Source organism: Hoplias malabaricus, chromosome 18 (genome assembly GCF_029633855.1).
Source record: "Hoplias malabaricus isolate fHopMal1 chromosome 18, fHopMal1.hap1, whole genome shotgun sequence".
Taxonomy (NCBI): Eukaryota; Metazoa; Chordata; class Actinopteri; order Characiformes; family Erythrinidae; genus Hoplias; species Hoplias malabaricus.
In genome coordinates, this window is record NC_089817.1 from 18,922,224 (window position 1) to 18,946,964 (window position 24,741).

Consider the following 24,741-nt stretch of genomic DNA (forward strand, 5'->3'; position numbering starts at 1 on the left):
AACTGGGCTGATATGTTCAAATTTTCTAGTTTTAGTGAGGACCCTAGCTGCAGCATTTTGAACTAGTTGAAGTTTTCTTAAATTGCTGCTGGTGCATCCTGACAGTAGTGCATTACAGTAGTCAAGCCTTGAAGTAATAAAGGCATGTACTAATGTTTCTGCATCCTGAAGGGATAAGGCATTTCTAATCTTAGCAATATTGCGAAGATGCAAAAAAGCTGTCCTAGTGATACTGCCTATGTGTTGATCAAATGATAAATCCGGGTCAATTATGACGCCAAGATTTTTTGCTGCTGAACCAGGTTTAACTGGAAAGTCAGCGAGATTTAAAATTAAATCTGATAATTTATTTCTTGCCACTTTTGGACCCAAAAGCAGGACCTCTGTTTTGTTGCTGTTTAGAAGGTGGAAGTTACGCAACATCCAGCCTTTCACATCTTTTACACAGTCCTCTATTTTCTTTAATCTGTGTTTGTCATCGGGCTTGGCTGAAATATACAATTGCGTGTCGTCTGCGTAACAATGAAAGTTAATGTCATGGTTTCTTATAACTGTGCCTAGTGGTAACATGTATAATGTAAACAATAATGGTCCTAAAAAAGAGCCTTGTGGAATTCCAAATCTTACTTTAGAATAATTTGAATTTAGATTGTTTACTTTTACGAATTGAAAACGTTCCGTTAAGTAAGATTTGAACCATAATAGGGCTGTCCCTGTGATTCCAACCATGTTTTCTAACCTTTCTAGGAGTATATTGTGGTCTATTGTATCAAAGGCTGCGCTCAGGTCAAGAAGCACCAACAGGGATACGTGGCCTTGATCAGAGGCAAGAAGAAGATCATTTGTTATCTTGACTAGAGCTGTATCTGTATTATGATGTTGCCTGAATCCAGATTGGAATTTTTCATATATATGATTCTTATGTAGATATGAACTAAGTTGTTGGGCCATGGCTTTTTCTAATATCTTGGACAGAAATGGCAGATTTGAAATAGGCCTGTAATTAGACAGTGTACTAGCATCAAGATTTGGTTTCTTGATCATAGGTTTAATAACTGCTAGTTTAAAAGCTTTGGGTACATGGCCCAGGCTAAGGGATGAGTTTACTATAGTTAAAAAAGGATCGATAATAGCTGGTAGTACTTCTTTGAGCAATTTTGTGGGAATTGCATCAAGTGTGCAAGTTGTACAGTTTCAAGTCTTTCTTCTACAGTTACATTATATTTTATATCGTTCACATCAGGTGGCAGCCAGGACGGATTTAATCCTGTGGCTTGAGTTTGTTGTCTAATATTCTCAATTTTATTATTAAAAAAGTCCATAAAATCTTTACTGGTGAGAGTTGCTGGAATTAGTTGTTCAGAACCTGCTTGATTTTTTGTAATTCTAGAAAACACACTAAACAGTGCTCTCGGATTATTTTTATTATTGGAGATCAGCGAGGCCAGATACGCTGAGCGAGCTTTAGTGAGGGCATTTCTATACTCTATAAGGCTGTCCTTCCAGGCAGAATGGAACACTTCAAGCTTGGTTGATCGCCATTTCTGCTCTAGTTTTCGTAATGTTTGTTTTAAAGTATTGGTCTTATCATTATACCATGGTGCGAGCTTTTTCTGTCTTATACTTTTATGTTTAAGTGGTGCTACCTTTCTAAAGTAGATCGACAGGTATTTTCTAGATAATCAGTTAGTACATCTAGGTCCATTGGGTCTGATGGAGTTGGAACTGGGGTTGATAGCTCTGGGAGGTTTTCTATAAATTGTAGGGCGGTAGATGGTTTTATTACATATATTATGGCTAAGACGTAGCTCATATGAAATTAGGTAATGGTCGCAGATTGCTGAGGATTGCGGTAATATATTAATTTTGTCAATGTTAAAACCTAGTGTCAGAACTAAGTCTAAAGTGTGACTGCAGTAGTGTGTAGGCCCTGTTACATTTTGAGTAATACCAATAGAGTCTAAGATTGAGGTAAATGCCTTTTTTAGTGGGTCAATTTCCTTCTCAAAATGGATATTGAAATCTCCTACAATTATAACTTTATGATTGCACACCGCTAGGTTTGTAGCAAAATCACTGAATTCTTTCAGAAATTCTAAGTAAGGCCCTGGTGGTCTGTAAATGTTGCATAATAAAAATGCATCCTTTTTTGTGACCGGATTTGTAATAATAGTGGAGAGAACCTCGAAAGAAGAGAAAGTGTCACATTGTTTAAGACTAATTTCTAGGGTATTTGGGTAATATACACATACTCCACCTCCTTTGCCTGATATTCTTGGGCTATGTGCATAATTATAGCCTAGGGGGGTGGCTTCATTTAGTGCTAAATATTCATTTGGTCTAACCCACGTTTCCATGAGACAGAAAACATTGAATTCATGATCACTTATAATATCATTTACGATGAGTGCTTTTGAGTTTAGTGATCTTATGTTGAGTAACCCAAATTTTAGTTCTGAGGTGTTGCTGCTAGGTGTTGTGTATGATTTAATATTGATTAGGTTGCTGAAACAGGCTGATTTTGTTTTTCTACTTTTACATTTAGTTCGGGGGAAAAACACAGTCTTAATACAGTTGAACCTGGGTGACGCCTCAAGACAGTTGACAGACGGTCGGTTTAGCCTGTCTGTCTGCGGCCTGGTCCTGGCTCTGGATTGTCAGCAGCTGTCTACACTACTATGCTGTCTAAATAAAAGACTATGTGCTATGCTGCAAGAAAGTAAAGCAGCACCCTCCCGCGTGGGGTGGATACCATCCCTACCTATAAGACCAGGCTTGCCCTCGAAACGTAACCAATTGTCTATAAAGCCCACTTGATATTTGGAACACCACTTGGACATCCAGCAGTTTAACGCCCAAAGTCTGCTGTAAGCTTCAGCGCCACGCCGCATTGGTATGGGACCAGAGCAGATTACGGCATCGGACATCGTCTGGGCCAGTTTAATCACCTCTGTAATATTACCCTTAGTTATTTCAGACTGCCGCAGATGAATATCATTGGCCCCTACATGAATAACTACCCTCGAATATCTCCTATTAGCTAACAGTCTAACGTTGCCACTAATATCCGGCGCTCTGGCTCCCGATAAACAGCTAACTGTTACTGCCAGCACTCCTAAAGGAGTAGCTAATTTCACGTGTCGAACAATAGAGTCTCCTATAACCAGAGCACTCTTAACAGGCTCCTCAGCGGGTGCTTCGCTGAGCGGGGCAAACCTGTTTGACATGCGAATCGGAGGAGCGTGGTGTCCCGGTGGGCTAGCTTTGGCCTCAGCGTTAGCATCAGCCTTAGCTTTCCGGCTATGACGCCGAGACGTCACCCATTCATCCCGCTGTGAGGGCTCTAGGAGTGGGGGTGCTAACTCTCCCTAAGGCACCCGGAGTTGCTAACACTGAATCTCGCTGTTTATCCCTTGACAATAATAAGCTCCAGATGCGCACTTCTAGCTGGTCCACTTTATCCACCAGCGCGCTAACTAGCTGACACTTAGTACAAACACACCCACTATCTTTGTCGCTAGAGGTGGAAAAGGGGGTTAAACTAAACATGCCACACTCTGAGCAGGCAAAACAGCCAGTAGTAGGCATGGAATTGCAGGTACTTACTGCTTTTAGTTGATTTTAGTAACTTACACCAAGAACGTTACTCCACGGTCCGGTGGCAGTTTTAGTAGCTCTGTAATAAATATTCCTGTGGAGACAATCAAAAAGATAGATCTATGGATGGTTAGTAGGTTATAAAAACAGATATAAATACAGAAATAACAGTAGAAATGAGAAACAGGAAAACCCGAGTGATCAAAACAGCTTCTTCTAAACGGGTACAGGAACAGCCAAACGGGTTGCCACACCCGTTGGTAAGCTTAAATTTGGTTAACCTAATTGTTAAAACTTAATTGTGTTAAGAAAGAGTCCTATTGAGCCTAGATGGCTCAAGGGACTCCAGAGGCAGCTCACGGGGACTGAAAGGCAAAGCAGATTGTAGGGTGTCACAAAGTCAAAAACTTGGGTGTGGGAGGAGTTCTTTGAGGACATGGAAAACAACTTTCGGTCGGCCCCGAGAAGATTCTGGCAAATCATCAGACAACTCAGGAAGGGAAAGCAGTTTTGCACCAACACTGTATATGGTAAGGGTTGAAGGAATACTACACACCAGCATGCCTTCTACAGAGGAAGCAGAGTCTGGGGACTCCTGTATTGAACCTCAGATCCAGGAGGAACAATGCGAATTTTGCCCTGGTCGTGGAACACAGGACCAGTTCTTTACCCTTGCTAGGATCCTCGAGGGTGCATAGGAGTTTGCTCAACCAGTCTACATGTCCTTTGTGGATCTTGAGAAGGCATTCGACTGTGTCTTTTGGGATATTCTTGGCTCTTTGCTATGAGCTATTGAGTCTTTTGTAAGCAGAGCAGGCATCTGGTGCGTATGGTTGACAGTAAGTTGGACTCCATCAGGGCTGCCTGTTTTCACCAGTTCTGTTCATAACTTTTATGGACAGAATTTTTCTGCGTAGCCAAGTGGTGGAAGGTGACCAGTTTGGTGGTGTCAGGATCCCATGTCTGCTTCTTGCAGATGATGTGGTTTTGTTGGCTTCATTGAGCCTCCTGCTCTTACTGGACCAGTTTGCAGCCATGTGTGATGCATCATAGAATCAGCACCTCCAAATGCTACTCAGTCGGAAAAAGGTGGAGTGCTCTCTCCAGGTTGGAAATGAGATCCTGCCTCGAGTGGAGGAATTCAAGTATTAATATATTATTAATTGTATATCAATACATATATTAATTAATATATGTATATTATGATGTATAAGTTCTGTTCTGTGTCTTTAAGAAAATGGCCAAACATTTTTGTGCATTTAAGTGAACCACAGGGAGGGGATGCTGTGGGAGCTGACTGACTGGAGATGTGACAGTCTGAAAATGGGTGGAGAAAAACCCAGTAGCCCACCACAGTTGTGACTGTAGCACTGAGCTTGAGTAAGGGGAAGAACCTTCTGAAAACAGACAAAACACTCAGGAGACCCTTCACTCGGCTTTGTGCCGTGTATATATATATATATGACATTATATTACAGGTTGTGCACTATAATTATGAGGTGAAAGTGGTGTCTGCAAACTTAAGTATTCCTTTTAATATTTATCTAAATTTGGAATAAAATTTACAGAAATGGGACCTTACAAAGGGCCTTGTTTTTGATATGAAACAGAATGACGTGATATAAAGTGAGTGACATAATCAGGTGTTGTAGTATCATTAGGAAGTGAAAACTGTGTGTGAACTGGAATTCTCTTAACATTAATAAAAATTACAGAAATATAATAATTTAAAGATCCTTTATTTTGAAGTGACATGTCTGATATCTTCATTTTATCCACTAAACAACAAATATTTATTTTTTATTTATGTATTATTTATTTAAAAATGTATTTAATTATTACATTCATTTTCTGCCAGTGACTTTTGGCTTTTCTTTTGAAATCTGTTCTCCTATACAGTACATGCTCTTACCAAAAGAAAGATGGGGCTGGTTTGACCAAGCTTTTCCAAGTGTGGGCTGGCTTGACTCCAGTCAAAAAAATAGTTGCTGAAACTTGCTGTCTAAGAAACTTTTTTCTTTATCGTCAACACATTTGTTGGTGTGCACTGTTGGGCTGTACTGAGCTTAGGTGCACAGCACAAACACTCAGAAAAAACCCTTGTCTTGAATTTGTGCTCATAATTCTAAGGCTCAGTGTGGCTCGACAGCACACTCTCCCAACGGTAATACTTTATACCGCGATAAAACTTTGAGACCGTATGTCAGTATGAAAAATATGGATACCACCCATCCCTAAGTTCAAGTATCTAAAGGTCTTTTTCATGAGTGAGGGAAACATGGTGCGTCCAGTGCAATGTCTGCAGTAGTGTGGACTTGTGTGTTGTGGTGAAGAGGGCTGAGCAGAAAAGCATAGCTCTTAATTTACCATTCAATCTATGTCCCAACCCTCACCTATGGTTATGAGCTTTGGGTATTGACTGAAAGAATGAGATCGCGGATACAAGTGGCTGGAATTAGTTTCTTCTGCAGGGTGTCTGGACTTTCCCTTAGAGATAGGGTTAGGAGTTCGGACATCCGGGAGAGACTCGGAGTGGAGCTGCTGCTCCTCCACATTGAGAGGAGCCAGTTGAGGTGGTTCGGGCATCTGGTCTGGATGCCTCCTGGACGCCTTCCCGGTGAGGTTTTTTGGGCATGTCCAATAGGGAGCAGGCCCCGGTGAAGACACAGAACATGCTGGAGAAATTATATGTCTCAAGAGGGGGATGCTTCCTCCGTGACGCGGATCCGCATAAGTGGTGGACAATGGCTGGATGGATGAAGTTATATAAGTGTTTAGGTGGAATTTCAGTTATATCCTGAAATTCCAGAATGTTAAAGGAGCAATCTGTATAATATTTCTGTACTTAGTCATAAAATGTCAAGGTAATTAACTCGATGGAACCTATTTATATAGCTATTTTGCTGTTCCGTTTTTTTGTCAGTGCCTCTTTCAGTTGCATTTAAACAGTAATTATGTGACATAGCCATATTAAAAATGTTGTTTTATTTTCTAAAGAACCTTTGCTACTCAAATATGTAATCACTTGAGGTTTTCATGCTGACCGATTAATCAATTTTTCTATAAATTTGTCATGTTTTGACCAAAATTTTACCTAGCGCCTGCTTTTTTTTTTTTTCATATTTCTCGATGTATAGCCTTGAAATCATATTCCCACATCGGATATCTTGACACAGATTGTTAGTTTGAGGTGTCTTTTAGTTGAAAACATAAGCATTTTTGATGCCAATTTATTACATGTCATATTGCTGTGACAAAATAAATTTGTAGCATCAGACGGACATATTTTTCTTGATATTCTAAGCTCTGGGATATATGACTGATAAAGTTCTGACAGTCACAGCAGGCCCAGACTTTCAGGAATTTAGGTTAGGGCAAATATAGAAAATTTCCCAACAAATAAAAAATATTTTGGTACTTTGGCAGTTTTCCCAGATGCTGATAATATTTACAATTATTATTATAATCTTTTTAAAAAAAATATGAAATAATACTTGTTTATTTAAAATACACACAAAGAATTATTTAAGCTTTTTAGTTTATATTTGTTGATCTAATGCAGTATTATTTGATGTGAAACCTACAAAAACCTTGACAAACTATAAATCAATAATAGGAATATGTTTTTGCTGATGACTCATACTTTTCTGCCCAGAGACAGCGTGGGATGACGTTATGTGAGTCAAAACGAAACTGAAAGTAAACACCGTCTTTCTTGTCCCTTTGCAGCGTCTTCATTTCTGATTATAGTGAATATCATTAGAATCTTTCATGACAAGGACATAAGACAAAAATTTTGAAGGAGCGCCTTGATTTTTAGGTGGTTTTTCACACTAGATTACTCCCAGAGGCTTCACAGCACCGCGATGAGAGCGCTATTTTTAGAAACGGTAGGATCTGCGCTTTCTAACGGTATACGGAGCTCACAGACGCAGTCAGACATTCAAGACTTACAAAGCTGATTATATAAGTCGTGTTTTTCACCCTGCAAAATGCGGGATTCAGGTTCAAAGAAGGTAACATTTAAAGCTAATTTAAAGCTAATACATCGCTGCCTCTCATACAGTGGTGGATTTAGGCGTGGGCAGCCGGCCAGGGCGGCACGTGAAGATGAAAAAAAATATTTGCATCACGTTACAAAATGAACTAGCTCGGTTACTACTTTTGAAGCGGGCACTGTGTCATCATGTTGTTGTTGCCTGCCCAGCAGGCACAGGACGTCAATTTGACGTCAGAAAGGCGTTGGTCTCTAACGTTGGACAGACGTTGATTTTTAGTTGGAAATGAAAATCGGGTTGACGTCTAAACCCAACATTGATGTGACGTCAAGACTCAACGTTGGTTAGACGTTGAAATATGGTTAGTAATCAAAGTCAGATATTACTCAAAAATTAACGTCAGGATGACGTCAAACTCCAACGTTGTGTAGATGTTGATTTTTAGTTGGAAATGAAAATCGGGTTGACGTCTAAACCCAACATTGATGTGACGTCAAGACTCAACGTTGGTTAGACGTTGAAATATGGTTAGTAATCAAAGTCAGATATTACTCAAAAATTAACGTCAGGATGACGTCAAACTCCAACGTTGTGTAGATGTTGATTTCTAGTTGGAAATGAAAATCGGGTTGACGTCTAAACCCAACATTGATGTGACGTCAAGACTCAACGTTGGTTAGACGTTGAAATATGGTTAGTAATCAAAGTCAGATATTACTCAAAAATTAACGTCAGGATGACGTCAAACTCCAACGTTGTGTAGATGTTGATTTTTAGTTGGAAATGAAACTCGGGTTGACATCTAAACCCAACATTGATGTGACATCAAGAACCAACATTGGTTAGACGTTGAAGTATGGTTAGTAATCAAAGTCAGATATTACTCAAAATTTAACGTCAGGATGATGTCATGCTCCAATGTTGTATAGATGTTGATTTTTAGTTGGAAATGAAAATTTGGGTTGACGTCAAATCCCAACATTGGTGTGACATCAAGACTCAATGTAGTTTAGACATTGAATTATGGTTAGTAATCAAAGTAAGATATTACTCAAAAATTAACATTCGGGTGACGTCAAGCTCCAATGTTGTTTTAGTTGTAATGAAAATCGGGTCGACGTCTAAACCCAACACTGGTGTGACATAGAGCCTCAACACTACCGTATTTCACATTTACAGCATACTACTGTAATTAAATAATACAATACTTTACTGTAAAAACTGATTTACAGTAAATAACTGTCAGCTGAGCTCCCAGACAATTACTGTATATTTACAGGAACATAAATGTATTTCAACTTTACAAAATACTACTGTAAATGAATAAAACTTAACTGTAAATATTAGGATTTACAGTAAATACCTGGCAACAGAGTTTCCAGCCAATTACTGCATTTGTACAGGAACAAGATTGTATTTAAAATTTACAGAATACTACTGTAATTGCATAATACAATGTTTTACTCTAAATATTTAAATGTACAGTAATATTTTCAGCAGAATTGCCAGCCATTTACTGCCTTTTTCAGAAACAATACCTTTTTACAGAGGAACACTAATTACAAACAGTATCTAAATTACATTCAATTCTTTATATATACTGAACAATACCAGCACGTAATATTTTTGTATTAAGATTATTGTTACTATTAAATAAAAAAAAATCAAGTCTGCCAAGCATGAATACTTTAAAAATACTATAACCATAACATACACAAAAGAAGTCCAAATCTACATTCAGAATTAAAATCAGTAACACGCTTTATTAAAACTGAATATATGCAAAATGTGGACAAATTTCAAGTACTACATAACATGTTCAAATCATTTATGTTTTACTTGAACTTAATATTTTTGCCCCTTATGATATTTGCTTTTTTTTCTAACCAAAAATACTTCACAATATCCAATTACATTATTGCCTTGATGAATTACAAGAAAGGTGCCCAAATCTTTATAGTAAAACATTACGTTATATCACATGAATTTTGATCTTACCAGACAACACAAATAGTGACCGTAAAACATCATGAAAAATGTAATAAAAAATATGTAATCTGGATTGCTAAAACTTTGTATTTCAAATATCATCAGTGAACCCAACATGTTACTGACTTAGAGTCAGTTTTGTGTTGAACATGACCCTTTAAATACAAACTGGATTCCAAAAAAGTTGGGACACTAAACAAATTGTGAATAAAAACTGAATGCAATGATTTGGAGGTGCCAACATCTAATATTTTATTCAGAATATAACACAAATCACAGATCAAAAGTTTAAACTGAGATAATGTATCATTTGTAAGGGAAAAATGTGTTGTTTCAAAATTTCATGGCATCAACAAATCCCAAAAAAGTTGGGACAAGGCCATTTTTTACCACTGTGTGGCATCCCCCCTTCTTCTTACAACACTCAAAAGATGTCTGGGGACAGAGGAGACCAGTTTCTCAAGTTTAGAAATAGGAATGCTCTCCCATTCATGTCTAATACAGGCCTCTTGGGCCTTCTTTGTCACACCTTCCTCTTTATGATGCGCCAAATGCTCTCTATAGGTGAAAGATCTGGACTGCAGGCTGGCCATTTCAGTACCCGGATCCTTCTCCTACGTAGCCATGATGATGTGATTGCTGCAGAATGTGGTCTGGCATTATCTTGTTGAAAAATGCAGGGTCTTCCCTGAAAGAGATGACGTCTAGATGGGAGCATATGTTTTGAGCATATGTTTTGAACATATGTTTTGAACCTGAACATAGTTCTCTGCATTAATGGTGCCTTTTCAGACACGCAAGCTGCCCATGCCACAAGCACTCATGCAACCCCATACCATCAGTGATGCAGGCTTCTGAACGGAGCGTTGATAACAACTTGGGTTATCCTGTCCTCTGGTCCGGATGACATGGCGTCCCAGTGTTCCATAAAGAACTTCAAATCGTGACTCATCTGACCACAGAACAGTCTTCCATTTTGCCACACTCCATTTTAAAAGGCCCCTGGCCCAGTGCAAATGTCTGAGCTTGTGGAGCTTGCTTAGAAATGGCTTCCTCTTTGCACTGTAGAGTTTCAGCTGGCAACGGCGGATGGCACGGTGGATTGTGTTCACTGACAATGCTCTCTGGAAGTATTTCTGAGCCCATTCTTTTATTTCCTTGACAGTGGCATTCCTGTTCAAGGTGCAGTGATGTTTAAGGGCCCGGAGATCACAAGCATCTAGTAGAGTTTTACGGCCTTGACCCTTATGCACAGCAATTGTTCCAGATTCTCTGAATCTTTTGATGATGTTATGCACGGTTGATGATAACTTAAAAATCTTTGCTTTTTTACACTGGGTAACACCATTCTGGTATCACTGCACAGCAAACATCTTTCTGCGCAACAATGGTGGAATTGGTGATCCTCTTACCATCTTGGCTTCAGAGAGACACTGACACCATGAGAAGCTCTTTTTATACCCAATCAGGTTGTCAATTGACCTAATTATTGTTAATTGGTCTTCCAGCTGTTCGTTATATGCTCAATTTCCTCCTTTTTGCCACTTATTGCTACTTGTCCCAACTTTGTTGGGATTTGTTGACACTGTGAAATTTTGAATGAACATATATTTTTTTTAAATGTTACATTTACTCAGATTAAACTTTTGATCTGTCATCTGTGTTCTATTAAAAATAAAATATTGACATTTGCCATCTCCACATCATTGCATTCAGTTTTTATTCACAATTTGTTTAGTGGCCCAACTTTTTTGGAATCCGGTTTGTAAATAAAATTTAATTCAAAGTCCATCAGTTTCTTTAAAGCAAGGATACACACAGATGCATGGTCCAGGACTTCTTGGTTGCTCTCTACGTTTACCACCCCTGGGAATTTTTACCAATGAGGCGTCTATAAAAATAAAAAATCCACAGTTAGTAACATAGCATGTGGAAATAAAAGTACAAAAAAGTTGCAATAAAAATTTTGTACACAAGAGGATACAGTAAGGGGAAGATCAGATGACATCATGGGCAAGACATTTTTTAAAACTAAACATAGCACAAAAATAAGGATATTTTTGTTTGGTAGATTATATCTTTGTTGTAACAATGTTTCTTGGCAATAAATCTTATACTGTTGGAATCATGTTAATTTCCCTTTGAAATGGTGCCACATTTATAAGGAACATGCATTTGTGGGATGAGCAGTAGAAATGAGTATGTGGGTTGTGCCAATGAAACATTAGCCCAATCCTCTCTGCCAATGCCAAAGAGTTTATTCTGCCATTGACTCGTTTGGTGAGTTGTGACTGGCTGACTGAAGTTTGAAGAAACAAGACATATTGGCAATTTAACAATGTATTCTTTTAACAAATAGGAGCTTCAGTAGCGTGTGGAAGAACCATAAACAGCCAAAACAGCCCAGGACTTTCTCTTCATGATGGTCACCATCCTGGTTACACACTGCTGGTCACACATATGGTTGTGTTGGTCACTGTGGCATGAACAGCACGCCCAAGCTGATCCCACAAGTGTTCATTGGGGTTGAGGTCAGGAGCTAGCAGGCCATTCCATCCTCTCCACTACCAAATTCTGGAGGTAGTCTCTGATAAACACCGCTCTGTGGGGGCAAGTGTTGTCATTTTGGAGGTTAGAGTTTGGTCCCAGACTGTGGAGATATGGGATTGCCACTGGTTGTAGAATTTCATCTCAATATCTTTTTCTGCATTGAGATTGCTTGCAATGACGATAAACCTCATTTTTCAAGTGAAGGAGATGCCACATCACACCATTACACAAAATAAGCTGTTTGGCACTGGCAGTGAGTATTTGACAAATTTTTCACTGTCGCAATCCACATACTCAGCTCTACTGCTCATCTCACAAAAGCATGTTTCTTACAAATGTAGCACCATTTAAAAGAGAAATTAACAGTAATGGTATAAGGTTTATTGGCAAGAAGTACTGTTACAACAAAGAAATAATCAACCAGACACAAATTTTCTTACTTTTTGTGCTATGTTTATTTTTATTTTTCTGCAAGTAATCAGAGCAAATGAGTGAGGTAAAGGGTGAATTACATTAATAATTACAGTTAGATAATGCAGCATGTCCTATTTGGTGCTAAAAATAAACACTAATACTTTGACATTGTATTTTGTTATGGCTTTCATAATGTCATATCGTATCATATATCTCCATTTCTTTTAGGCATATCGAGATATGAATTTTTGGTCATATCGCCCAGCCCTAGTTGTCGCTTGCTCACACTTTTTGTAGTGAAGACTGAGGATAGATATTAATACGAACTCAACAAAACCATTTTTTTTCCCAAAAGTACTGCAATTTCAATTTGATACCTGATCTAAAAGCCATGTATACTGATATGCTATGCAATATTTCAATGTATCATAGTAATCAGAAAATCCTGTATTTGACCTTTAATTTCACATATCAAAAGCACAAATTTCAACTGCATCAAATAATTCCCACAATGACCCTGATTAGAATTAAATGGTTGCAACAGATGAATGAATGACAGTAAACAGTAACTGCCCTTCATAATAATTTCATAAAGAATTATCCAACAGAAACGGGTCAAAATATTAAAAAGCAATTACCTTCAGATAATTTTAGAATTTTTTAATCCATTTTCATACATGGGGTTTCTGCATCAGTAAAGTTATCATATTTCAAGGTTTTTATATATAATACTTTTAATTACAGGTAAGATAACATTAAATAGAGGCTAGTTTAATTCAGAGAAGGAAGTAAACAAGTAGAGAGAGAGAAAGAAAGAAATTTCCTGTTGATATTGGAAATTGAAATTTTAGTACAAGGTGAATAGGGCTGCCTTTCCAGAAATTAATGGAGGCTTGAGCAAACATAGGTCACTTGTCCTTCCACTGTCAGCAAATATCTTGCATTGGTCAAAAATTCCACTGTAATTAATTCAAATGTTAAACTTTTGTCATTCTGGAGTATCTTGCAATTATATATACATACCCAGAATAAACATCTGAGGACTCACAAGCAGGTTAAGGGTTTCAAAATCAGCAACTGTGGCACTTGCCTAAATGATGAGAATATAAATTATTTTAAGTCTTCAACATTTACCATTGCAGTTTTCAATGACATGTCAAATTAAAACCTATATGATATAGCCTAGGTCTAGTTTCAGTTTTCCTGTTTTAATGATAACTGTAAATGTGGGCCTTAAATGCAGCCAACTTCCTGAAAGTCATGGCACGACGAGACTCTCCACATTTAAATCATTTAGTACAGAGAAATAAGATGTCATTTCATATGCATTACAAAAACCAACACACTACATTTGTGATCACAGAACTGGTAGCCAACATTTAGTATTTAGACACTTTAAATGCAATACTCTTAAACTCTGATAAACAATTAAAATGTACACTCTATATAAACTAAATAACAAAAATGGGAGTCTCAAATCAGATTTGTAATGGTATGGAGCCCCTAAAGGGACTGGGGGAAAAATTAAAAAAAGACTATTGATTTTGTGTTCCCTTGCAAACATTGCATTCACTCGCAAATACATTGCGCTCCTTTGCAAATGTTTTATGATACACAATTGTCTTTGTTACAGAGCCCCTAAAGGGACTGGGGAAAAAAAGACTTTGGCGTTCCTTCGCAAACACAATTGTGTTACCTCACAAATACTTTGTGGGCTCCGTAGTACTGTGCTTGCTGTTGATTATGTGCTTGCTGTGCGTGTCAGGTGAACTATGGAGCAGCTCGTTGAAATTTACTTTGATCTTGGACTGAAATATAAAGACATAGCATTTCTTCTCAGCAGAGAACATGGATATGTTATTGGGGAGTGCCAACTGAAACGTTTGATGCTGTGTTGTTAATTGCTTAGCAAAGAGGATGAGAGAATTTAAAGTGCAAGCGCATGGACAAAGGTTACGTGAACAGTATAGAGATACAGACAATGAACACAGTTTCCAATCAGTGGGAGACAAAGGAGAGTGAACACCTAAATAAATGTGTAGCTATTGGTAGTGTACTGGAGTAATGTGTGTGTGTAAACGTCAGTCAGAAAAGGGTATCCTGTTTTTACTGCAGCTTTATTTAAAAAAAAAAAAAAAAAAAAAAAAAACATTTTCCAGATAAAATGAAATGCATGGTGTAGCGACCGGCTCTAGCTCCACAGCCGTGTCTGGAGTCAGCGCGCTGAGCCACGTCTCTGTAAAAATTAGCCCGCAGTGTGCCCTGAGATCTCTGTGTGTTGCGCCTTACACCCTCCATCTTGTTATTGAATGACTGGATTTTTAAGAGTCTTTGCTTGTTAAGGTTTTTAATTAACATTCTTAGCTTGACCCCTACCCCAGTCAATAACAATAAAAAACACAGCCTTCCACACTTTCTTTCTTTCATGAAGCAGCCTACGTCTCATACAACTGTTACTATGGAAATACGGCGTTCTGACTATAACTTTCAGGATGCTACATAACGTATATAAACCTGTTGCTGACAACTTCTGATGTTAGGCAGTTCCTTACAGATGTATACAGATGTATTCCTTACAGACGTCGCACTGGCAACGAAACTGTGTGTTAGTAGAGATAAATAAATACATATATATCTGTTTCAAGTGGCTGGATTTCACTAGAAACTGCAGTGTCCTGATGTGTTGACTGAGCCACAAAGACAATTGTGTATCATAAAACATTTGCAAAGGAGCGCAATGTATTTGCGAGGGAACGCAAAATCAAGTCTTTTTTTTTCCCCCAGTCCCTTTAGGGGCTCCGTAAAATGGAGCTCAAAATTCTGCAGCAAAATACAGTAGCCTATAATTCTCAATACAGCACAAAGTAAAATCTATTTTACTCCCCCCATCTTGCACCTCATTCACACCTGACACTCCAAATATATATTAGCTAATAATCTGGAATGGAGTTTGTCTGTAGCTAACGTTACATGTTTACAATGTCTACAACATCTACATTTACAATTCTCTGTTATAATGAACGTAGCTAATTTTACCAAACTGACCAATATCAATGACCAGAATCCCTGTCCATCTCTATGTTTATATTTCCCTCCGTTCTCTTCTTTAAAAAGTATTACTCTGCTAGCTAACTAAAACTCGAATAGTACCCGCAAGAAGCCCAAAACTGGACTTTGAGTTTACAATTGTTTGTCCAGTCAAATTATCGTTCTCTACTACGCTAAATATAAATAAATAATGCTACGACTGACCCGTCCTTTCACTGGCAGCCTGTTTCAATGGAGCAGAACCCTCTCTTTCTTTTCTTCCCGCCTCTTCTCTCCTACCTTTCCCTCAGCCTCCTGCTTGTAAGCCGTCACAAAACTGGTGATGTCTCCGGCTTCAATCCCCTCCAACGGACTAATTTGAGGGGGGGAAACGCCAGTTGACGATATCTGCGACAATAAAACATTAACATTTTTTGGGAGCAAACAAGTGTGCAAATTCCACAGGAGTTATCTGGTTAAATGTTCGCGGCTATCATAACTAGCACCATCTATCTTGCTAAAAAGCAGTACCAAGACAATGTGGTTGGAAACGTTTAGAGCTGTGTGATTAAAACATACATTTACTCATTACTTTTGTTCCAAAATCCCTAAAGTACGACGACGCTTGCAGCCTCTGAATACGTTTTGTCTCTTTCTCTCCGTCTCTGTTCTGGTCACCCCGCCCCCAGGGAACCGTTAGCCCGTTCTCGCTAACCGCCCCACCCTCAACAAAATAATTTAAATAAGATAAAACAATATTAACACAAATCATCATCATTATCATCATCATCTTTTAAGCTTGTCCATTTCAGGGTCGCGGTGTAACTAAATGAAAAAACACAATTCTTTCTCTTTTTTCATTTGGACGAAAAGTATTCACTTGTCCTGTTCTGGTTTTGTTTTGTAGTGAGACCTACAACTGACGTTACAAAAATAAATTGTACCATTGCCCAAGGGAGGGTATTTTGGAACTAATGTAATTACGAATGTAATTTTGGAACTAAGCTATATTTACGTTGTCAAAACAATAAAATAAGTGATAAATAAATGGTGTAAATAAGTTACTCACCTTTAGATGCCATTTGCAGTCCTCAGCCTCCCCAGCTCACAATACAGTGAAATACTGTAAAGCTAGTTGCTTCATTGCTGCTTCCAGTCTGTTACCCAAGATACATTACATAAAATACTGTATTCAAAAATACATTACAATACAGTAGCAAACTCGCTACAGCATTTATTTATAGTGTGTTTTGTATTCTTAAGACGGCAAGCATATACCTGTCAAATGGCTTGAAAATGTTGGTAACCCACTGATGGTAGGCCACTGCTGGTCCACCATTGGACCGCTCAGATTATTGCCCACTTAAGAACATCTCAGTAGTTTTTGATCTCTTAAAACTAATTTTAAATGATTTTGATGATTTCTTATTCTATAATTTTACATTTTGGTCATGGTATCTCACAACTGAATTTTGTTATGTTATGTCAATATGGCATCAGAATAATGTTTTGAACACACTGCATTTTGGTTTCTTAACATTGCAGCGTGGGGCAGCACGATGGTGCTGCAGGTACTGTCGCTGTCACACAGCTCTAGGGTCCTGGAGCGGCAGGTGACTGTGAGTAGTTTGGTGTATTTTTCCTGTGTCCACGGGGGTTTCCTCCAGGTGTTCAGGTTTCCTTCCAAGGTCCAAAAACACATGTTGTTAGGTGGATTGGTGACTCAAAAGTGTCTATAGGTGTGAATGTATGAGTGTGTGTCACCCTGCGAAGGACTGGCGACCCCTCCAGGGTGTGTTCCTGCCTTGCTCCCAGTGATTCTGAGTAGGCTCAGGACCCACTGCGACCCTGAACTTAGCGGTTACAGACAATGAATTAATTAATTAATTAATTTCAGTATGGTAGAGTATCAGAATGATGTTTGGAATTTTTTATAAAATTCAACTTGGGACTGCAACAGGTAGTGTTGCTGTCACACAAATCTAGGGTGCTGCAGCTGTAGGTTCGAACCCTGCTCCGCATGACTGTCTGTTATTAGTTGGGTGTGTTTTCCCTGTGTTCATGTGGGTTTTCTCCGGGTGTTCCAATTTACTCCCATGGTCCAAAAACACATGTTGGTAGCTCAGTTGGCTACTCAAAACTGTCCATAGGTATAAGTGTGTGAATGAGTGTGTGAGTGTGTGTCGCACTGTGAAGGAAAAGTGCCCCACTGATTCCAGGTAGGCTCCGGACCCACTGCAACCCTAAAGTGGATAAGCAGTTACATTTAATAAATGAATGAAGGAATGTTGCATCTTAAACCAACTAAGTATATCCAATATTGTTAGAATGTCACATTGAGCTGACATTTAGATTATGATGTTTATCATACACTGGGTTTTGATTACCAATACCTAACAAATAAATGTAGGTATTTTACATCAAGATGACGTTAAATTTGAAGTACTAAACCCCACGACCTAAAACCAACAAAATATCAATGTCTATTGATGTTAGTCTAATGTTTACCAGGCGTTGGGTTTTGGTCACCCTATATTATAACTTAAAGTTGCCATTTTTTTTGTATATCAACTTGACATCAGGATGTGACGTTTGGAAAATGTTGGATTTTGGTTACATAACATCACAACTTAAAACCAACAAATTTTCAATGTCTATTGATGTTAGAATGGCAGGTTGAACTGACGTTAAAATTCAGACGTTGGGATTTGGTCACCATAGCTTACAACTTAATGTTGGTAATTTACGGCAATTTGACATCAGGATGTGACGTTTGGAAGATGTTGGATTTTGGTTACATAACATCACAAATTAAAACCAACAAATTTTCAACGTCTATTGATGTTAGAATGGCAGGTTGAACTGACGTTAAAATTCAGACGTTTATCAAACGTTGGGATTTGGTCTCCATAACTTACAGCTTAATGTTGGTAATTTACGTCAATTTGACATCAGAATGTCACGTTTGGAAGAAGTTGGATTTTGGTTACATAACATCACTTCTTAAAACCAACAAATTATCAACGTCTATTGATGTTAGAATGGCAAGTTGAACTGACGTTAAAATTCAGACGTTTATCAGACGTTGGGATTTGGTCACCGTACCTTACAGCTTAATGTTGGTAATTTACGTCAATTGGACATCAGGATGTGACGTTTGGAAGATGTTGGATTTTGGTTACATAACATCACTACTTAAAACCAACAAATTATCAACGTCTATTGATGTTAGAATGGCAGGTTGAACTGATGTTAAAATTCAGACGTTTATCAGACGTTGGGATTTGGTCACCATACCTTACAGCTTAATGTTGGTAATTTACGTCAATTTGACATCAGGATGTGATGTTTGGAAGATGTTGGATTTTGGTTACATAACATCACAACTTAAAACCAACAAATTATCAACGTCTATTGATGTTAAAATGGCAAGTTGAACTGACGTTAAAATTCAGACGTTGGGTTTGGTCACCATACCTTACAGCTTAATGTTGGTAATTTATGTAAATTTGACATCAGGATGTGACTTTTGGAAGATGCTGGATTTTGGTTACATAACATCACTACTTAAAACCAACAAATTATCAACGTCTATTGATGTTAGAATGGCAGGTTGAACTGACGTTAAAATTCAGATGTTTATCAGACGTTGGGATTTGATCACCATACCTTACAGCTTAATGTTGGTAATTTACGTCAATTTGACATCAGGATGTGACGTTTGGAAGATGTTGGATTTTGGTTACATAACATCACTACTTAAAACCAACAAATTATCAACGTCTATTGATGTTAGAATGGCAGGTTGAACTGACGTTAAAATCCAGACGTTTATCAGACGTTGGGATTTGGTCACCATACCTTACAGCTTAATGTTGGTAATTTACGTCAATTTGACATCAGGATGTGATGTTTGGAAGATGTTGGATTGTGGTTACATAACATCACAAATTAAAACCAACAAATTATCAACGTCTATTGATGTTAGAATGGCAGGTTGAACTGACGTTAAAATTCAGACGTTTATCAGACGTTGGGATTTGGTCACCATACCTTACAGCTTAATGTTGGTAATTTACGTCAATTTGACATCAGGATGTGATGTTTGGAAGATGTTGGATTTTGGTTACATAACATCACAAATTAAAACCAACAAATTATCAACGTCTATTGATGTTAGAATGGCAGGTTGAACTGACGTTAAAATTCAGATGTTTATCAGACGTTGGGATTTGGTCACCGTACTTTACAGCTTAATGTTGGTAATTTACGTCAATTTGACATCAGGATGTGACGTTTGGAAGATGTTGGATTTTGGTTGCATAACATCACTACTTAAAACCAACAAATTATCAACGTTTATTGATGTTAGAATGGCAGGTTGAACTGACGTTAAAATCCAGACGTTAATCAGACGTTGGTATTTGTTCACCAAACCTTACAACTAAATGTTGGTATTTTACGTCTATTTGACATGAGGATATGACGTTTATTAGACGTTGGATTGTGGTTACATAATATCATGACTTAAAACTAACAAAATATCAGTGTCATATGTCGTCAGTTTCTTACGTCAGTTTAACATCGGTATTAGACGTTACCCTGACGTAAAATTTTGGTCATCCGACGTCACGACCAACATTCAACCACATATCAACGTCTTTTGACGTTGGTGGCCAGCTGGGTTACAGCTTAATGTTGGTAATTTACGTCAATTTGACATCAGGATGTGATGTTTGGAAGATGTTGGATTTTGGGTACATAACATCACTACTTAAAATCAACAAATTATCAACGTCTATTGATGTTAGAATGGCAGGTTGAACTGATGTTAAAATTCAGATTTTTATCAGACGTTGGGATTTGGTAACCATACTTTACAGCTTAATGTTGGTAATTTACGTCAATTTGACATCAGGATGTGACGTTTGGAAGATGTTGGATTTTGGTTACATAACATCACTACTTAAAACCAACAAATTATCAACGTCTATTGATGTTAGAATGGCAGGTTGAACTGACATTAAAATCCAGACGTTTATCAGACGTTGGGATTTGGTCACCATACCTTACAGCTTAATGTTGATAATTTACGTCAATTTGACATCAGGATGTGATGTTTGGAAGATGTTGGATTTTGGGTACATAACATCACTACTTAAAATCAACAAATTATCAACGTCTATTGATGTTAGAATGGCAGGTTGAACTGACGTTAAAATTCAGATTTTTATCAGACGTTGGGATTTGGTCACCATACCTTACAGCTTAATGTTGGTAATTTACGTCAATTTGACATCAGGATGTGACGTTTGGAAGATGTTGGATTTTGGTTGCATAACATCACTACTTAAAACCAACAAATTATCAACGTCTATTGATGTTAGAATGGCAGGTTGAACTGACGTTAAAATCCAGACGTTTATCAGACGTTGGGATTTGGTCACCATACCTTACAGCTTAATGTTGGTAATTTACGTCAATTTGACATCAGGATGTGACGTTTGGAAGATGTTGGATTTTGGTTGCATAACATCACTACTTAAAACCAACAAATTATCAACGTCTATTGATGTTAGAATGGCAGGTTGAACTGACGTTAAAATTCAGACGTTTATCAAACGTTGGGATTTGGTCACCATACCTTACAACTAAATGTTGGTAATTTACGTCTATTTGACATGAGGATATGATGTTTATTAGACGTTGGATTGTGGTTACATAATATCATGACTTAAAACTAACAAAATATCAGTGTCATATGTCGTCAGTTTCTTACGTCAGTTTAACATCGGTATTAGACGTTACCCTGACGTAAAATTTTGGTCATCCGACGTCACGACCAACATTCAACCACATATCAACGTCTTTTGACGTTGGTGGCCAGCTGGGTGTTTTCCTGTCAGTTGTATCATGTATTTAGTTTATGTTATAACAGCACCTGGGTTCACTTTGCTCCTTGATTTTAGGGGGAGGTGTGTCTCTATACTGGAAGCCTGGTGCAGAGGGGAGCACGGGAATGAATCAGATGAATATGTTGCCAAATAGCGCTCTCTCTCTCTCTCTCTCTGTGTGTGTGTGTGTGTGTGTGTGTGTGAAAGAGAGAGTGCCAAATTTACCACACAAAAATGTAGAAGAAAAGGTCTAAACCAGGGGTGGGCAATCTTATCCGCAAAGGGCCGGTGTGGCTGCTGGTTTTTGTTCCAACCAACCAGGAGGTCACATGATCATTTGTTTTACTCAAGCCAACTAATTAAAGGAGTGAAATCAGGTGTGCTTGAGCCTGAATGGACTTAAATCCAGCAGCCACACCGGCCCTTTGCGGATAAGATTGCCCACCCCTGGTCTAAACCATCAAGTGCCTAATTTAGCAGAATGAGGGAGGAAGAACAGAAATGTGCAAAAGATAAAGGTATGCAGATGTTGTGTGTGTATATCTATAGATAATAAATACGCTAGTTTAAAATGTATGCTCTTTAGCCGATATTAATTACTTGCTATGCTATTAACATAGACTGACAATATTCCATTTGCTATTTAATATAAATACTGTTTTCACTGTACTTTATTTAATGACATCTTAAATTAAATGATTACTTAACCTGAATCACAACTTAAATGTATATTATTGATTTGGTGAGGTGACATCATGAGGATTGCCTGAAGTTGTATTAGCTACATATATTTTGCAAATATATTTCATTAAAAAAATTTAATAAATGTATATTGTGCAACAATAAGTGTAGTGTATCGGTCTTTGTAAGTCTTATATAATGTATTTCATTGCAAATGTAGAGGTGAAAAAGGTGGGTTCACCCAGGGCGCCACACAAACTAGAACCACCACTCCTCTCATCGCATTGCTGAAGCAGTATATACACTTTGAGAAGTGCTCAGTCTGGAGCAGAGCTCCTGTGACCCTGACATCTGTCCAATCACATTACGTCCAAACCCACTGCGTTGCCAGGTCTACAAACATAATGTCTTGCCGCCAGGCAATGACCAGGCAAACATTGTTAATGTTACATTTTATCAGACACAAAAAGGCCCATTGCCCTTCAAAAAATATTCATGACCAGAGACGGAGTAAAAATGATAGGAAATACTGGCCTGGTGTTTGAAAGGTGGAGGCAGTTTAGAAGCAGCAGCACTACAGAACACTCCTAAACAGGTAACAGAAAATCATTTCTAAAAAATAAAATATAGAAGTACAGATGATTTTAAATGGATAAAATGGGAAATAAGAACTGTTTCAAAACAGTTTGTTTATAAAACCTAGCTTTAGTTTCACATAGCTGTTTAAGGGGGACAAGTATTCAATAAGAAGCTTTAGTACAACACAAATAAAATTCTTAAATGGACCCATTTATGGTGAAAATGAATGCTTGAATACGAAAATTAGGAAAAAGGAACAAGGATCTACCTCATTAAATGACATCTATAGTTGAAGGGAAAATAACACATGCCTTGTGTAGTCTAAAATTTTACTTTACGTTTTTGTAAATGCAGGGAAGACAGCGGGGCTCTTTCCATTTTTGACTTTCACTTAAGTAGGTATATGTTTAGTAACATTTAATACAATTTGTTTGTGTGATTTAAACTGATGAACTGGAATAACAGTTGCTTCAAAAAGTTTAAAAAGTTTAAGGTGGAACAGAATTCTAGAAGCTGATGAATAATGCAAATAAGACTTGAAACTGACACATGTGGAAGGAAACAAGGTGGAACGAAATGTTTGACTATGAAAATTGTGAATTAGAAGCAAAGTTCTGCCTCCTAAACAACATTTATGGTAGAAGGGAAAATCAATATGTAACACCAGCCTTGTCTAGTTGAAATATTGAAAGTGGATTTGGACACTAAAGGCCTGTCAATCCAGGGAAATGGTGGCCTCTCTTTCACTTTATTGTGTTTTTCTTGCGTAGGTAGATGTTTTAGTGAAATTACACTTTTCTGTGTAAATATGTTGATTAAGGCACCTTCTTCTTTTACGGTCCATACACTATTACGGTCCATAGTTCTTAAACTCACCTGTTGCTTGTTCATTCAGTTTTCCTCAAACTGGCAACCTGGTCAAGCTTCATGTCTGGGGAGAAGGGGCGAGGATGCAGACAGCTCTCTCCGCTGTTTTGAAACTGTATTATAGTTCAGATTTTAAACACTTGGTGTCAGTATTACAGATTACTTTTTAAAGATTAGGTTCTTCTTAAATCACTAAGATCAATCGTTATCTGGAAACGCACCCCTGGTGTGTAAGTTTGGTGCTGTTTAGGGACTTCTGGTGCTGCAGTTGCAACATTGCCAGTCCTTCACAGGGCAACACAAACACACACACACACATTCGTGTCGCCAATCCACCTACCAACGTGTGTTTTTTGACTGTGGGAGGAAACCGGAGCACCCCGAGGAAACCCATGCGGACACGGGGAGAACACACCAACTTTTCACAGACAGTCACCCAGAGCGGGAATCGAACCCACAACCTCCAGGCCCCTGGAGCTGTGTGACTGCGACACTACCTGCTGCGCAACCGTGCCACCCTTTTTAATTCTTTTGATCCTTTATTTAACTGATTTAACAAACTGATTTATCCAATGCGTTCAATAACATGTTTGTAAATATAAAAGGAGGTAATTTGATGCCTGCAGCACACTCCATAAATGTTTGGACGGGCAAAACAAAAGAGAAAACTCATGTCAAATTATTTTGAAGCGTTACACTGTGAGCAAGTGTTATATAATATATAAAATGTGAGCATTCACCAAAGTCTCAGTATTTGCAACCAAAAAATAGGTTGTTGCTCAACACTGTATGCAAAATGTCATGATCAAATTATCAAATTGATTAAACTGACCTTTTCAGTGCATGATTGCAAAGCATATGGGGCTCTCTTTTCTACAATGCTTAATATTGTGGAGTGATTTAGGGAAAATGGAGAAATACCAGTCCATGTAGGGTAAAAGTGGACACCTTTTGAATGAGTGTGATCTTTGAGTCCTCAGATGGCACTGCATAAGCATCTATCAGAAAATGGGTGCAGACAGGGCAGAGTTTGTGCTTCATAGAAATTATGTGAATTTGGAGGATATCTTATTAGAGCTGGATTGGAGGAGTTCAGATTTGGAGAACCATGTCTGAATTCCTCCAATCCAGCTCTAATAATAATT

General features: G+C 38.0%; 1 long non-coding RNA gene across 1 annotated transcript; it reads right to left on the reverse strand.

Moving 5' to 3' along the window:
* Positions 1-9,357: 9,357 nt before the first annotated feature.
* LOC136675036 (uncharacterized) lies at positions 9,358-16,239 on the reverse strand. The gene is made up of 4 exons (XR_010796132.1): positions 16,155-16,239; positions 15,801-15,983; positions 13,572-13,638; positions 9,358-11,475 (listed from the first exon to the last, which is right to left on the reverse strand). It is a non-coding gene; the product is annotated as an uncharacterized lncRNA (long non-coding RNA).
* Positions 16,240-24,741: the final 8,502 nt, after the last annotated feature.